Raw genomic sequence first — 15,217 nt, 5'->3', positions numbered from 1 at the left:
TACGTGTTGTAAACAGGTACGTGCGTGTTTTTACGTGCATCGACCGGTCGGAGGGTTTAAAGAAAACTGGTATGCGACCGTTAGAGCACGAAGTTCTATCGATTTTTATTTCAAAGTTCCAGACGTTTCTTGAAGCCTCAAAACTTCCGAGTACTTAGCTGAGCTAATATTTCTAGATTGCATTTTCTTAATGTCTATCTCAGGAATAATTTATTTTATTGCTAATATATACTTAGTAAAATCTAAATCTAATCGACATTAAATTTTAAATAACGGCCAAGATTTACATTTTTTTTTACTTTAATATTAATATTAAAAATACTTAACGAATAATAAATTTGTATTTATATTTGTAAAAATATAACAAAACGCTTAAATGTATCAAATTTTATATTTAATACTGAATGTGCAAATCTAAATTTAATTGAATTGAATAAATCAGAGAGAAACGGAGAAAGAAAGAGAGAGAGGGGGGCAAAGAACAGTATTTAATAACAAACAACGTATCCGTCTATTAAATAAAATTTATAGAGACAGTCACAATAACATTTTTCAATATTTCATCTCTAATTGATGTTATAATGTCAATCATAATCTGCGCACGATTAATTATTAATTTGCGATATACATACATTTTAAATAAAATTAAGATTTTGCAATAACGGCGAGTTTCTCCAGACATCGTTTGACCGGAACTGGTCGCTTCCTTCTTAGGTAACTTTACCGTAACCCGTTGTCGGACGCGCGGGGAAGGGTAACGATATTATGTGCTTAAGGGCGAATGCGAAAGGGGTGTGTCCGAGAGCGGTGGACGTCGGAAGCTGTAATGGAACTTGATGGATGCTTTCGCGGAAAAGTCGATGCGGCTAAAGCAAATTAGCACCCGGCGGAGGGACTGAAATTGTAATATGCCGTCGAACGGGTCGCTCTATCGTGTCTCTAACGACTCTATTGCGATTTGTTGCCGATCCGGCTAACGGCACGCGTTCCGTTACTTTGACTACGTCAGAATTCCGTAAAATGTAGTGCAGAAGTACTTCAGAAGTATCGAGTGTCACAACTACAAACTAAACTCTACGATAATTAGACGTTGATGTTTCCTTTAACTATTAAAATCCATTGGCAATTTTAATTGCCATATTTTTTGTTTAGAAGAAAATCGTCGATACTAACATAGGTCTCCTAAAGCGACACTCCCTTATTTCTTATAAACTAACTATTGCACTTTATTAATACTAAAATCATGATCTGTTTAGCTAATTAAAGAAGTACAAACTCGTAATTCGTATATTTGTGATTTGTTTCTATATCAAATCAGCTAAAAACGAATTCTACGAATGCGAAAATAAAATTTTTACGACTTTCTTTTGTAAATTGCGTAGTTTAAATAATAGTGACTATATTATTGATAATATTACGTTGTTTTAAATGCTTGTAGTTTCCTAAATCAGTTTTATTTATATTATTTTTTCTCATAGTTTTTTCATAATACGATTTTAAATTAAAAATTGGGTGCAGCGTAAACCGCCACCTGTCTGCAAAACAGATCATGAGCTAACTTAATCTTTATAACGTTGCTTTATAGTGTCAAATAGCTCTATTGGAGCTGAAAGCAATCATACATAGTTAGAAAAATTCTTGAAAAACTATCGCGTTACATATTTGGTTTTGCAGAACAGCATAAAGTAAATTTGTGTATAATTCAATAAAGATGTTTTATAACGAAGTGAAAAGATTCTGGAAAATCTTATATACATTCACTTGTAGCTACTTTCTACAGATAATTCTCGTAAAAGAAAAAAAAAGGAATACTGCTTACTATGTCGGTGTGTTTTGGAGCAATTTGTCAGATGCTCATTTTTGCTTAGCTCATGAAAAAAATTAATTGTTGCAAAATTACAAACAGTACTATAAAAACTGCTTATACTATCTAATAGAAGACACTTTTTAATTTGTACTTGTGTTGTTAAAGTTTTATTTTTACCTTTTGTTTAAGAAATATTGTCTAAAAACAAAATATGTCAGTATCCGTCACTTTCCTCTATAATTCGGATTTATTATAATATTTTATTCTTAATATTCAAAAGAATGTTGAAAATATCAGCGCGCGATTAACTTTTAAATCAAAACGCCAAATAGTATTGCTCAAAAATCCCAGAGGATTAAACAGCTTTGATATTAAAAATAGCTTAACGAAAAAATATCACCTGTTACAAGTTTTCAATACTGAATACCTTCCTAAATTAAGTTTCTGTAACAAAAACACATTAAAATTTACTTATAATATTTTGCGTTCACTTTCTAGCTTTAAATTGTTATTAAATATTTATTAGAAACGTATCCTTCTCTTTCTGTTATTAATGTACTTATAATATCCGATACAAAGTGCGACACATTTTACGCGACGCAATACTTTACCATTTATTGCATTGAATGCAAGATGAAAGATATTTCCGTGCGCAAGATTTGATTAAATCGTATTTTTTACGTTTTGCATGTCTGCAGCTTACAATTTGCATGTATGGTAGAAAATATCAATTGAAAATAACAAGCACAACGCATTCGAAGATTATTTAGTCGCTATTGCTAACGAGAATCTCGATGCCAATCGTTTAATTGCGTTGGCATCGTTCGAGTCAGCGATCGACGAAGCATGGCGCGTGGTCGGATAAACGGAGATCGCATTTAGCTCTCGTTTACTACCATAATTATCCTGGCGCAGCTGATTCGTATTGTGCATTCTGATCGTGTATGTTGCCCTATTGTTTTCCATGTGCGTGTAGGCGCAGGGTGGTTGCCCTATGAACGGAGCGCCAAGTCTTAAGAAAGGGTTTGAGACTCAGGTGGGTTTTCGTTTCCGTTTTCGAAATCCTTTATCTTCGTGCGAAGCACTTTGATAAATTTTAAGATTAACATCGTGCGTATACACATGAAAAATTAAATCACCAAATGTTTGAGATACTTTGCGATTTGAGAAGAAATTATTTTTCAATTATAATTTCAAATGTATTGTAGCGAAAAGCAAATATTGAAAGCAATGTAATGTTTTGTGGCTTTATTTGTCGATTCTAAAGATACAATATGTTTTCTATATTTATATGTAATAATAGATCATATGATGACAATTTTACATATCTATAATATTAAAAGAGAAAATATTGTAGTTTTGTATAGATTTCAATAGAAAAGTATTCCGCAGTTGTGAGCTATTTTAAGTTGAATATATTGGTAATATAATTTTTTACACGTATACATATCTTTCTTATGATAAGAGACACCAAAACAAAATTATAAGTCATTTTCCGTAGTTTTTTGATGCTAAATACGCATTTGATTTCCAAATTGCTTCATTACGTCTCATTTTTGAGAAATTTGTAGCTAAAGTTGTAAAAAGACTATATTTTCATGCATTTTGTCGTATTATAATTACGAGATATGTGATGGAGAAATTTTATTGCAATCAAAATTATGTTATTATGACTTTTTCAAAAGGATTTTTTGATGTCTGCTATATGTTGCTATGATTTTCAGTCTTCAAAAGGATTTTTTTAAATATTTGCTATATGTTGTTATGACTTTCAGTCTTTAAAAGGATTTTTAAATATATGTTAATTTAAGGATTTTTTAAGCTGAATTCAATGTTAAAATCAACAAATTCAAAATAGTGGATTTAATATTTGGTCGATGTATAAACTTGAAAAATATTTGAATTACTGCAAAAATTACTGCAAAAATTTACATTTATTTACAGAATTTTTTCATGACTTTGAAGTTATCAATTTTGACATTGAATTCGTATTTAGCGATTTAAAAGGCTCTTAAGTTTAAATAAATATTACTGAAAGCTATTTGATAAATCCTCATTGATCTGATTCACTTTTTTTTCACAATTGACTTCACATGAATATCTTATTAGCCGACACTAACAATCTTTTAAGGGCTGAAAGGCCTAACACATTTAATTTTGATTGCTAAAGAACTTTTTACATCACATATCATAATAGTAATTATAATATGACATTGTAATTTGTAATATGACAAAGTATAATACATGAAAATAGCTTCTTTGTAATTTGAATTGCAAATTTCTTAAAATTGTGACAAAGCAATTTAGAAAATGAATTTGAATTTAGCATTCAAGAACTATGGGAAATAATTAGTCTTGTTGCAATGTTCTAAAAAAATAATTTTTTGTTGAACAATGTAAACAACAAAATACCAAAATTACTTGGACTGTTTTTCTTTGTGACTGCACATAATTTCGGAATCCATTTATACCATTATTTTATTTCATATTATGAACCAAAATCTTTCTTTCGTTTGAAGGCGATTCCTGAGAAAAAACAAATTTCTTGACATTTCAGTGATGATTTTTCTTTAGACATTTGTCCCTGTGAAATACCCTAAAGTTTTTCTCTCTTTTCTACCTTTCTTTTTTCTATTTTAGTTTTCACAGAAACTTTCTGAAATTGTCAGCCGATATTTTACATCGTTAAAAATATCGAAACTCTCCTTTCTAGGTGTTTGTTATTAATAATGGCTACGTTCAGTAGAAAAAGTAGCTTTGCAACTATTGTATCATAATTCTTTAATATGATTAGTTGTTTAGGTCTTTGCTGGATCTAAATGTACATATAACCATATTATAAAGAATCTTACAAATAGTTACAAAACTATTTTTTATTGAATGCAAATCTTTCAAATACCCGAAATTCGTCAGAACAACCAAAAAACTGACGATCGCGTGAGGGGCGGATGGGAAAGGAGAGGGTTTGTTTTGGTGCGTGACTCCCGCATAGGGCGCGCGTGGTGCCAGGCACGCAACCGGTGCGTACTACGTACGTACGTGTACGTAAAATACGCGTGCACGCGGCCCACCTGCGTCTATACTTTGTATACGAAAGATAGAGTATCGATAGCCCCCGTCCATGTCCTGGCCAGTCGTGATTTAAGGGTCGCTATGGCGCCGCGATTCAGAAACAAGGGTTCGGCGACCAAGCTCCCTTCCTTTTCTCCCCACTCTTTCCCTAATTGCACAGTAATCATTCGACTTGATGAACATTTTTCTTGTTGCTCGTAATTTCTGTCGAATTCTGTGTTAATTCGCGTGTTACGACTCATTCCATTAAAAAAGAAATAAGGCATTTGAATGAACAAAATGAGTCATTTCAGTTTCAAATATTTTAGCGCGTTTTTTGTAGCGTAATTGCACTGAGAAAAATGATCTAGTTGGAATAAATTTTGATGGGTAATGGAGGAATCAGAATTTTCTGGTTAAATCTATTAGAATTCTAGTTAAGGTGTAACTAGAATTTTGATTAATATAATTATTCTGATAAAAATAAGAGATTCTAATAGATTTTATCAGAAATATGTATTGTATCAACTAGAATTTTAATTTAACTAGAAAATTCTTATTTATCCATTTTCAACCAGAAGTTTTTTTCATTGTGAATAACTATTTCTTTTGGATTGTGTGAGAAAAAATAAAGAAAGATAATTTTGCGCAACAATTTTTAATCTTAATCGGAAGATTTACACTTAGAACTTTTAATCTTCTATAATAATTTATTCGTTTCTATTATATTATTTCATTATCAGTCATCCAATGTTATCGAGAAATGATGAAATGAGCGACGGAATGCTCTAAAATTCTAAAGCTCTAAACACTAAAGTTTAGAAATTATATGGTTCTACGAAGTCTGGCCAAAAATAAGCAACTAAGATCACGAGAGCTTATTTCCTGCTCGCTTTCTGCTTTCCACCGCCGCGCCGATTAGTCGCCATCGAGATTCTTCGTGCTTTTGCTACCAGAAGTATAATTGATTGTCATTGGTTTAACAAAATTTTTTGCGAAAAATCATATATTGTTGTACAAGTCTTTATTTATACTTATTTATATTCCTGCAATCATAGAGTATATTTCGATTAAACTTCCAACGGCAACTAGGATCCTTAAAAGCACCATTTTAAAAGACTTACGATAGTAAAAATTTGTTGTTAAAGCTTTCTCAAGAATTTTTTCAGATTTTTATAATCCAAAACATATAAAAAATTGCTATTTCTTAAAGATCCCTATTATATTGCTGACGAAAGAGTTAAAAATTCATGTTGCCCCCGAAGAGTTAAAAAATTTTGCATAAAAAAAATTTAGATAGATTAAGGAATGTATTTGAAAATCTGAGGCCTCTGTATTTTTAAAGAAAAAGAAACGAAATATGCACAGAATATGCTTGCTCTAAAAACGGCGTAAGTTTGTTTTTAAAACGATATCGATTTCGATGGAATGCGGCGGAATATCGATTTTATAAAATTCTGTTTTTATTAACTTTGTCTTTATTAACATCTCTTCCTGAATAAACTCGATTTGCATACAATACCGCGTACGTTTTATAGCGGTATCGCGATTTTACGCGAGAACCGTAACGGTAGAATTTAGATTGGCAGAATACAATCGGCGATTAAGCGACGTCAGTAATAATCACAATCACAAAGTTATAAATTCTTTCTTACAAGTATATGCATATGAAATATTAACCCTCTTAATAGACACAAAGACCTATGTAGATGATCTTAACGTATTTTTCTTTTTTCTTGTCGCTTTTGAATTTGGCGCGCCTTACAATAGCGCAGCGTATTAATGGCGGATGTGCGGCGTTGTACATATGCCGTGTGGTCTTCGCTCTTCTCTCTTCCATTATTAAACGTAGACAACTATAAAATTATACACGAATAGTATAAAATAAAATATTTCTAAAGTTTCGTAAATATTTAATGATATGTTGGTAAATAATAAAATAATTATATAAATATAATACATAAGAAAAAGAGCCAACTGTTAGAGATATCTATAACAGAGACGGCTTAATTAAAATATAATTAACATAGAAGTGTTTTAAGTTTAAAAATTTAAAGTTTTATAATTTTCATAACATTATTACAAAATTAATAAAATTCAATTATAATTTTGCGAATTAGGTCTTATAAAGTAAAAAAAAGTAATATATTCTCGATTTTCTCTGAATTTTTTGGAATGGAATCTCACTCTAAAGAAAATATTAAGCTAATCTCGAAAAATAGTGACTAAATTATCAATTTTTAAGAATGAGATTTCATTCTTAGGTTGAAACTCGCTCTAAAAGTTTTAGAGAGTACATAGCACAATACATCAAAATACACTATACTGGGACATAATATAAAAAATTCTTTTAAGTTTAAAACTTTGTAGAATTGTAATTTTCATAGCATTATAAAATTCTATTATAAGTTTGCGAATTAGATCTTGTAAAGTAGATTTTTAAAACTTTCTAGCAGTATATTACGTCTCACTATTGTCAGCACAAATAAAAAATATTATATACAACACATAATTTAACGACAATAAAATAATGTAACATTATTAAAAACTGATAATCTTTGTATTCAAAACGCATTCGCTATCAATTTTATCGAAAGAGAAAGACGGAAAGTTCCACGTGTAGCGAACCAAGAGGCGAAGTTATTGGCGCGTCACTCGCTCTTTGAAATGGAAACAAACTTTCACAGTGGAAGCAACAAGTAATTACTTTAAAGAAACTGAATTATCCAAACGCACGACACAATGCCTGGGCTGCCGCCCCTTTAAAGCGCACTCGCGCCTCCTCGCGTAATCGAATTCTCAGCAGTCTCCGGCGTCTAATCGAGAAACGCGCGTCCGCCAAAACGCACACTCGCGAATGGGGGTGGGAAAGTGCGGGGATGGAAAACCTTTCTCTTTGTCTCTTGCGAACGTTCAGCTCTTACGTTTCAGTATATAGTGCGACTTTGCACAATGTCTCATGATATCATTCGCCAAAACCGTAGGTAATCCAGAACGTTATCTACCTGCCGGTGTCGAGTGGCGGAACATTTGTTGCGAGAGAAAAAAATTTTGTGCATAGAAATTTACATGCGTATTTTAAAGATATTTTCTATTATTTCAAGTCTGAATTTTTCTTTTTAAGATTACTGGACGGATCGATTGGAGATTACTAATTCAAGAGAATAAATCAGGAGCTTGGATCTTGATTGAAAAAAATAATTGCTATTATAGCATGCTAATGCAATTCAGTTGATGTCGGTCTTATTCCTTATATTTTTACTTCTTTAAGACTGTAAAAATGAGTAAGTCAATGGAAAAAAAGTAGGAAATCTAGATTTATTGTTCTCATTTTCTATCGGTCGAGGACGATGATAGATTTCCGCATGTGAATCGATGGTCCATGAGCGAGGTTCATTCGTCACCATCCCCGTTTTCTTCCACCATGCGCTGAGGGAAGGTAACCCTCGCTATCCACCCTTTGAACTCTTAAGGGTGCACTCGACGCATGGAAAGATGCTCCCAAGTGCTCAATGAGGCCAATACCACGAAAGTGCGGCTCTTAATGAGGTTACGGGATACGACTCTCTCTGTCGTTCTCCGCCTGTCTGCGTCGCGTTTCTGACCCCCTCGGTTCCGGTACAGTATGGGCCCGACCACCGCTGCTTCTCCAGGGGGAGGGAGGCAACAGGCAGGGGCGAGAGGTGAGGTGGTTGATTTGGGCGCGAAATTGCCCGACAAAATCAAATTTCATTTCGCCGGAGGCGTGTCTGGACAATCGAGCAACCAAGTGGCCAGCGGCCAATCTGACTATCTCGTCAACCAATTTTGCCGGTGATTACTTTACTCGCTGCTCTCTCTCGTCCGCCCCTGGGGGCGCGCATGCAACGCCGTCGTCGAATGGTAGGTGTTTTCCTCGCGTTCTTAACTCTCGGGTCGCGAAACGCGCGCGGGCGGGACACGAGAGAAATCCGTTTCGTGAAAATGTCCTCCCACGTACTTGCGTTAGATGATTGACTCCCTTGTTGCTTGCGTCAACGGTAGGATTGTTTTATGGTAGGATATAATTCTTAAATACTATTATACATAAAAGTATTATTTTTCTTCGTTTCTTACGGACACCATTAAGAATCACTGTTTTATTTCTAAATTCCAATAGATATCAAAGTGTCCGATGCGACAATCAAAATCATTCATAAAGGTAGCGAAAGTGTATAATTATAACTGTACAAAGAGAAAAAGGCCAGATTTAAAAATCAAATTAACATAGTAATAAAATATTTTTGGATTTTCTTCTCATTTTGTCGACTGATCAATTTTTTGTTCGCCAGCTTAACGAACTAAAACAACCTTAAATGCATAGGAAAAGGCTGGAAATAGAATGAACGAAGGAAAAATAAAAGTTGGATATAAATATGAGAAAAAAAAATATCTTATCGTTTGTTATCAATACTTTTTAATATTTATTAATGTGACGTTTCATATCTAATGATTTCTTCACTTGTATGCACGTGTGCGAATGTTGATCGACGTAGCTTCCCACGCGGCGGACCACGAAAGCTCGGCTAATCGGCGGAAAAATCTCGAGATCTATGAAAAAGCGAGACGTTGCACGCGGTTAGTGGAGAACACGCGTACGTACGTGCTCGCTCGCATGCAGCCGTGTTTGCGTGCGCGCTCGTTCGTGCTCGCACAAGGATCATTCTAGCGGGCTACGCTGCACGCCTCGCGAGTGAGCGAGCGAGTGTGTAGTAGGTAACAGGGAGAAAAAGGCCCGAAGATCGGGTCCAAGTTTATAAGGGTTCCTGGAAGGGCGGCGACCTCCCTCGGTCCCCTTTCATCCGGACCGCGGCCTTCTCCGTCTTCCTCCCCGGCTCACCGCATTTATTCTCTTTCTCCTTTGCTGCTTCTCGGATCTCTCGCGCGTCTCTTGCTTTTCTCCTTCTCTCTCTTTCTCCCGACTTCTCGTCCTGCCTCTTCCTTCGTTCTAGTCGTCGCCACCCCTCGTCTTACTTCCTTTTCTCGAGAAGAGAGAAAGCGAGAACTGTCTCTCTCTCTCTCTTTCTCGTAGAAAGAAATATATTTGGGAAAATTCCAATCTGAAAAATTTATTCTAATTGTGAATTTTTTTAATTTCTACTTTATAGGATGATACACACATCGCAGTTTTTGGATTCTATGAGATAATCGTAAATAATAAGTAACAAAATAGAATATGCGTTGTGAAAGAAGTAATATTATCAAAAACATTAAAGATAAAAAATTTTTTTAATTAAGTATAATAAAAAATATATATAAATTTATATTATAATATTACAATAATATAAAATATTATAAAAGATATTATAATAATATTACATTAACATGAATCGAAACGCGTGATACATATTGATTTTGCACTGAAAAAAAATATACTAAATTTTAATAAATATTTATTTGAACCAGTGTTCAACTAAACATTTACTTACAAATAATATTTACAATAAATATTTACTGTAAGTAAAAAGGAATGATAATAAAATCAAATTAATAATTTTACTAAATAAATATTTAATTGGAATTGTTCAAATAACTAATTTAGTATATTTTTTCAGTGTTTCATTTAGTTATGTTATTTATATCTTTATTATTTTTGTTCTAGGTAAGTCTGAGCATGCATGATTTATCTACAGCTATGATGCGCTCTACATACGCGGTGAGTTTGGCAGTAAAATTCTTATGTTTACGATGTGATACTTTAGCTTGTTTTCTTATATTATAAAACGCATCGCAGATGGCAGATCGATATAATCTACGTTAATCTATTCTCGCATGCTGTAAAGAATTACATATTCCGACTTTTATTGCGCATAACTTCGAGATAGGGTGTAAATTAGATCGTTCATCTTCGGAGGGTTAAACGGCTCGGACGTGACTCGAGCCTCGCGAATGTTATTTGTCCAGCGGCTATCACTATCAGTTATCGTACCGTGCGGATAACAACAAGAAGGGCTTCTACGTTCATTGACGTCTTCCGACGTGTCACGTCCGCGTGAGGAGACGAGCGTGTTACGGCGAGAGAAAAGCGCGGCCGAAACGATCCTCCTCGACGCGGTGCGCGTCGAATAAGGAAGCGGCACCGGGGCATGCGGCGACGGGCACCGTACGCAGATCTCGTTCTCGGTGGAGAAGCCTACGACGCAGTTGCGCGTACCTACTGCGGGAGCAACTGCGTCGTTCGAATAAGTATAAGAGGAAGCGGGAGAGACGGGGCGGGTTGCGCGGGAGGGCGGCGAGCCAGCGAGGCGCGGCGGAGCGGCGAAGCGGCGAGGAAAGCGAGACGAAACGAGTCGCTCGCGTCTGTGAAAGTTACGGGCCGGTCACGTGGTCTTTACGTTCGTTCTCGCTCGCGTATCTCTTTTTCTCGGTGTGCGTACGTACTCACGTACGTTCAAATCGCATGCGTGTCTGCTGCCGCGTGAGCACGCGCGCGCGCGCGTCATTGGTGGCGAAGGGGGCGAAAGAGAAAGAAGGAGAAAGAGAGTGAGAGAGAGTGAGTCGAGAGAGTTGGCACGAATCGACTGTGAGGGGGGTGGTATGCGGGAAACGTTTTCCTTGGTTCCCACGGCGTACGCGACGCCTCTCTCTCTCTCTCTCTCTCTTTCTCTCTCTCCCTCCCTCCCTCCCTCTCTCTTCGTTTCTCGCATCGTCATACATACTTGCGTGCGTGCGTGCGTGATTGCATGCGTGTCTCTGTGTATAGCACACTAGGACTGTGTCCCTCTACCGAAAGCTCAAGTGTCACGGAGTGAGATGGAGGGGGTGGAGGGGGGTGGCCACCGTCGCCGATGGACCGCCCGAGATGCTGCGTGCCTTGAGTCTCTCTCCGGGAGATAGAGACGGTGCGACCTCTGTGTCTTTTCGTATACGAGCGAACGAGGCGACGATTCTTCCCGTTTCCTTCCTCCTCCTTCAGCAGCCTTCATCCACCGACATATCGGAATCTCACGCCGTAGTCAGGACTCGGAGAAGTACGTTGCGCGGGGAATGTCCCATCGAAGTATATTCCTCCTTCCTTACTCATCAAGTACAATGCATTTACAAAAAAAAATTCAATTTTTGTATCTTTCTCGATTACAATCATTTAAGTTAATTGATAACTCTAAATCTTACATGTTGAAATTAAGGAATTTCTATAGTTTTACCTGAGAGAATATCTGAGAATATCTTGACTGTAATCATATATTTACTCGAGTTTGCAGAACTTGCCATAAATTCTAAAAAAAGAACAAAAAGTGGAGTAAGATAGATTGGCCCAGAAATCGTCAGGATACTAATAATCGCCAAATTCACATATTAAAAACATATTTTAAGTACTTTCTGTCGATCCTGAGGCTTGCTGATATTTTTATTGGTTTCAAGGAAGTATTTACAATGTTGTATTACGTTATGAAACTCATAAATATATGAATTCATTATTAATTAAATCGAATATGTGCAACAACTATGCCTATGCGTGATTTCGATTAAATGCTTCATTGTGAGGTTAAAAGACTTTGATCTCGTGTGATTTTGGAGTATTGGCAACTTCCATGAAATAAATTAAGCTTCGAGTTATAAATCGCAGTTTTACATACACCATCACAAATTATTCCATACAAATTTCATAGTTTTTTTTTATGTCAAGCACTGGTTCACCGAAACACATAGTCGTTCGAGTAATCGCCATATCTGTCGATTATTGGGACTAGGTGAGCCGAAAAAAGTTCTTGTGAATTGAATAGTAATGTATACAATATCCAAATAAAAAATTAGATCTGTAATTGTTATTATCTAGACATTCTACGGATCAGTAATCGTCATAGGCATAGTCGAGTTAATAAATAGATACGCAAGCAAATAAAGGATGTCGATCATTTCTATGTCGATAACTGATCGATCTAGAACAGACATCGTCACTACTCGAATAAAAACTAATTTTACAATTCTTTTCTGTTGAAACAACTATTAATATTTATTGAAAATTTATAATAATGATAGTTCTAAAAAATATATAAAAAATTATATATATATATATATAAATTTACGTGTCTGAATCATTCCATTGTTCGTGTATGCGATTGTTAAACACGTATGGCGATTTGTGGGACATACACATGACGATTATTGGGCAAACCGTTATGGCGGCGTGGCGATAACTTGTACATTTCGCCTTCTAATTTTTACGAAGGATTTTCTCAACAACGGTAGTAGATATAAGAATTTTAGAGTGACGTTTTTATTCGTCACAAAAAATTGATTTAAAATAATAATCTAAAATAACAATCACTCACTTTTCAATCTGAAAAATATAAATTTGCAAAGTCAAGCGTTTTGGTTAACGTGACGATTACACACACACTCTCTCTCTCTCTCTCTCTCTCTCTCTTTCTCTCTCTCGCTCGCTGGGCCAACCTTATGTTGATTTTAATTGGCATTTGTTAATCGGCGCGTTGCGGTACAAAATTAACCCTTATGTTCTGTTGGGGAAACTATTTATGCCGTGAAGATCATTAAAGAGGTATACAATGGTGCGTATGACTGGCGAAAGAAGGCGGTCGTGCAGAACGAGCTCTCTTTACCCGAATCGCGTATTACGCGCACGAAGCGAGTGCGTGCTACATCGTCGCGTCGTGAAGGTACAACGACGGTTGTGACCCTGCCTCCTGTCAACGCGATCACGGGATCGGGCGACCGAGTCGGGTCGCAGTCGCTACGAACGGCGTACGGAGCCACGTGGTTCGAATACCGGCGCTACAGTCTCTTCGGGACTGGTTCGTGGCGCGGTATTCGGGATTCGTATTCCTCAACGCGTACAGTATCCGCGATGGGGTCCCGCGCCAGACATTTCCCTTCCCGCTCAGCGCGGCTCATTCGCTCCCTTCCGAAATCACCGCTGTCGCATTGACGGCATTCTCTCACGTACTGCTCGCTCGCGTTACGCTTGTTCTGGGTAACGCGAAAGAGAGAGAGAGAGAGAGAGAGAGAGAGAGAGAGAGAAAGGGATTAGCAAAGGTAGAGAGAACTGAAGGCTTAGTTTCCAATGAAAATAATGCTTTTGAAGAAATTCATCGAATTGGAATGCGTTAATCAATCGATGCATGATTTGTTGTTCCGCACGCTTCTTTAGGGCTGCTCGATAAGCAAGGGATAATGCCAATCATTGAAGAGATAAACTGATTTTTTTTATCTAAAGGAAACCAAGCATTTAAGAAAACTTACTTTTCCTAAGATAAACTTTCCTATCTTTTTTAAGAGATTAGATAAATTCAATATTTGAAAAGACATTCCTCTTTAGGAATTTGAAGCTTTAAATAAGTTTGATAATTTATCTTAACTTTAGAAAACATTACTAAGCGATTGATCCTGAAGACACGGGCGACTACTTGTGCAGAAATTCCGACAGTGTATCGTATGTTTTGACCTCGCGGTGTCTCCAAGACTTCCAAAAGGAAGCAGCCTCAGGGACGCGGTACTCCGCGATGGAATTTCGAGGAACAGAACGGAGCGAGAGAGAGAGAGAGAGAGAGAGTGAGAGAGAGAGGAGAGGAGAGGAGAGACCAGCGTGACCGGCGCGGCGCGAGAAAAAGAGAAGGAAAGACTAGAAGGAGAGAGAAATGCGCGATGGGCGGCGTGGCAATGTGGTGGTGATGATGGTGGGGTGGCTGTCGTTTGTTTCCTGGTGTTCTTGCTGCATAGTCGGATTCTCTCTCGAGTGTACCTACCTACTCGCTCCCTCGTAACGAAAGGGCAGCACACCTTGGCTGGCCATTGGCTCTTCCTTCTGTCCTCGTCCTTCCCTTTCACGGGAGAAGTTGCTCTCTCGCTCTTCTTGCGCTCTCTCTCTATCTCTCTCACATCGGCGGAGTTCTCCGGTGTTCCACATAAATACACAAATACCCTGGCATAGGCTGGGACCGGCGCGCGTATATACCGGGACCACGGCCGCATTCCACGACACCCGCCCCCTTCTCCCTCCCCCGCCTTCTCTGCACCTCCGCCTCTCTGCCGCGTCTCCTTCGTTTCGTCCACCCTACCCTCCTGTATCACCACCGACACTACCGCGCGCGGCGGGCGAGGCCCATCTTCGAGACTCTTTACCTCTCGCGGCCCTCGAAAGGCCCACTCCGCCCTCTCCCCCCCGCATCCGTTTCCCTGTCCCACACGCCTTCAATCGGGCGGGCAACCTCCCGCGTTTCCCTTTCCATCGCCGCGCCGGGCTCTCTCATCTCGCCCTTCGTGCACGGCGCCACCGGATGCTTTTGCAGATCGCCTCTTTCCTTCTCACCTGGGTCCCAGCCGAGGATTTCATCCTTGTTTCATTCTTCCTTCTCGGGTCTTATGCATTTACTTCCTCTTCGT

At 37.5% G+C, this 15,217-nt stretch overlaps 1 protein-coding gene and 1 long non-coding RNA gene across 2 annotated transcripts in view; one reads left to right on the top strand and one right to left on the bottom strand.

Annotated features, from left to right (window-relative positions):
* Positions 1–15,217, top strand: part of LOC105149204 (serine/threonine-protein phosphatase 4 regulatory subunit 1) — a 138,419-nt gene that overhangs the window by 56,621 nt on the left and 66,581 nt on the right. The gene's annotated exons all lie outside the window — the stretch shown is intronic.
* On the bottom strand, positions 1,297–14,362 carry LOC147909771 (uncharacterized). The gene is made up of 2 exons (XR_015545088.1): positions 10,806–14,362; positions 1,297–9,936 (listed from the first exon to the last, which is right to left on the bottom strand). It is a non-coding gene; the product is annotated as an uncharacterized LOC147909771 (long non-coding RNA).

Source organism: Acromyrmex echinatior, chromosome 5 (assembly GCF_024713525.1).
Source record: "Acromyrmex echinatior isolate Ae372 chromosome 5, ASM2471352v2, whole genome shotgun sequence".
Taxonomy (NCBI): Eukaryota; Metazoa; Arthropoda; class Insecta; order Hymenoptera; family Formicidae; genus Acromyrmex; species Acromyrmex echinatior.
Note: the sequence above shows the minus strand (reverse complement) of the source record. Positions and strands in the feature narration are given on the sequence as shown.